At 46.5% G+C, this 2,500-nt stretch overlaps 1 protein-coding gene across 1 annotated transcript in view; it reads right to left on the reverse strand.

Moving 5' to 3' along the window:
• The window catches only part of sema3bl (sema domain, immunoglobulin domain (Ig), short basic domain, secreted, (semaphorin) 3bl), a gene marked incomplete at its 5' end in the record, with an annotated part of 44,916 nt that overhangs the window by 9,363 nt on the left and 33,053 nt on the right, over positions 1 to 2,500 (reverse strand).

Below are 2,500 nucleotides of genomic sequence, written 5' to 3' on the forward strand. Positions count from 1 at the left end.
AGAGATTATACACTAAGTCTCCAATTTGTACAGCTTGGGAAAACATGGGAAGCCCCTGGCTGTTTCTTTTCTGATGATGTTCTCCAACACATTGAAACAAGTTTTGCTGTTTTCCTAAGCGCATTGTAGCACTCTGTTGTAATAATACTATAATCCTTCCATAGAGACCTCATCTGCAAACAAGGATGTGAGATCATGGTTTCGATATACTCAGGTGAGTAAAGACCCAGGTGGTTGGTAATGCAAGGAAAAATAAAAAGTCTCTTTAACAGTATCACAATAGCACTGTGAGAGGGAGTTAATATCTCAGGTGGATAACATTAGTCTTAGGATGACAGATTTACCAGAGATAAACATCTTGTGTGTCTACATGTTCTCTGACACTGATATAAGTGTTCAACCAGAGGGAGAGAGACAGAGAGAGAGAGAGAGAGAGAGAGAGAGAGAGAGAGAGAGAGAGAGAGAGAGAGAGAGAGAGAGAGAGAGAGAGAGAGAGAGAGAGAGAGAGAGAGACGGAGAGAGAGAGAGAGACAGAGAGAGAGAGAGAGAGAGAGAGAGAGAGAGAGAGAGAGAGAGAGAGAGAGAGAGAGAGAGAGAGAGAGAGAGAGAGAGAGGGAGAGAGACAGAGAGAGAGAGAGACAGAGGGAGACAGAGAGAGAGAGAGACAGAGAGAGAGAGAGAGCAAGAGAGATTAGAAAGACACGACCAGCTGCTTGAGAGAGAGACAGAGAGGGGGCGATAGAGAGAGATGAGGGGTGATAGAGAACGACAGACAAAGAGAGAGAATGAGAGGGAGAGAGAGAAGGAGCGACCCTGAACTGAAGCACTGTACTCTAGTGATTTAAATACAAAATTCTCCCATTCATCAATCTTCAGAGGTTAAAGAAGTTCCCCTCACACACAGTCTACCTCCCTTATGTGTTCTTCAAGATTAACCATGAAGTGAATTCAAATCATAATCGACAGCGCCTAGCAGTGGTTGATTCAGATTGGCTTAAATTAGTGCCAGGTGACATCACCAGGCACCAATTTGAGCCAATCAGTAACAACATGTGCAATTGGCCGTATATTTCACCGGAGATACAGTGCCTTCCCTGATGTCAGACTTAAGTGCGTGATTACTCTTCAAGGTTCCTCCAACATCTGCAAGGGCACTACAAGGGCCAGAATCTGCATTCTTCTTATCTTTCTTTAAGCCGGCCATACGTCTTGGTGAAACTCTTGCATGCTCAAACAAGAAGCTAAATCCTAACTTGTCCGGAGAGACCAAACATATTTTCTCTTTCTCTATGTCCCACACTCTCACTCTCTCTCTCTCTCTCTCTCTCTCTCTCTCTCTCTCTCTCTCTCTCTCTCTCTCTCTCTCTCTCTCTCTCTCTCTCTCTCTCTCTCTCTCTCTCTCTCTCTCTCTCTCTCTCTCTCTCTCTCTCTCTCTCTCTCTCCGTGGCCACGGGCCATAGCATTCCTCTACCGTGGCGTTCCTGCTAATCAGAAAGTCAATGAGTAGGAACCACAGGAGTGTCTGTGCTGTTGTCAGAGTTGTTCATGTAACGTCTACACCTCCGGTCGAACCACCACCCGGATAACCAGGAGGAATCACATATCACGACCCCTCATGTGTCAGTGCGCTTGTGAGTGTTTGTGAGTGTGTATGCGTGGATGTTTGCGTGATTTTATGCATGTGTCTGTCCGCTTGTGTGTGTGTGTGTGTTTGGGTGAGTGTTGGTGTATAGTATGTTGCTAGATGCTGCTAGAATACAGAGCATAGTGTATGTGTGTGTTTGTGTGTGTGTGTGTGTGTGTGTGTGTGTGTGTGTGTGTGTGTGTGTGTGTGTGTGTGTGTGTGTGTGTGTGTGTGTGTGTGTTTGTGTGTGTGTGTGTGTGTGTGTGCGTGTGTGCACGGTTGTGTTCAATTGCATGTCTAACATCTGTCCGCTATCTGTAGCGTGCGTTATTCCACAAGCATGCTACCCCACACGCACGCACGCACGCACACACACGCATGCACACACACACACACACAAACACACACACATCTGGAGAGATTCCCCAGACCTGGTGGATTCTCTCTAATTGCAGCAGATGCACACTACCTGATCCTGATCGCGAAGACAAACGGTGGGAATGCGTTGAGAGCGAGCGAGTGGTGTAAGTGGAGTACAGGCTGTGATGACTTCAGCCTGTAAACGCCGCCGCCGCCGACCGCGGCCTCGCCAGTGATACTGATGTATGGAGAGCTTTCCGTTCCCTGCTCCCTCATCGTCTCCACTCCATGGCCTCCATTCATGGAGTCTCCAGTCCGCTCTATCTATTGTTCAGTCACTCTCCCTCTCACGCTCCCTATTTCTCTCTCTCTCTCTCTCTCTCTCTCTCTCGATCACCCTTTTTTTATCTATATTTTTCGCATGCAGGCATTCTCTCTCGCTTCTTCAATGAGAAATGTGTTTCTAATAAAATTTACCCTTTGCTAGAAAAACACTATAAAATATTTGTATAAAGC

Source organism: Gadus morhua, unplaced genomic scaffold (genome assembly GCF_902167405.1).
Source record: "Gadus morhua unplaced genomic scaffold, gadMor3.0, whole genome shotgun sequence".
NCBI classification, from domain to species: domain Eukaryota; kingdom Metazoa; phylum Chordata; class Actinopteri; order Gadiformes; family Gadidae; genus Gadus; species Gadus morhua.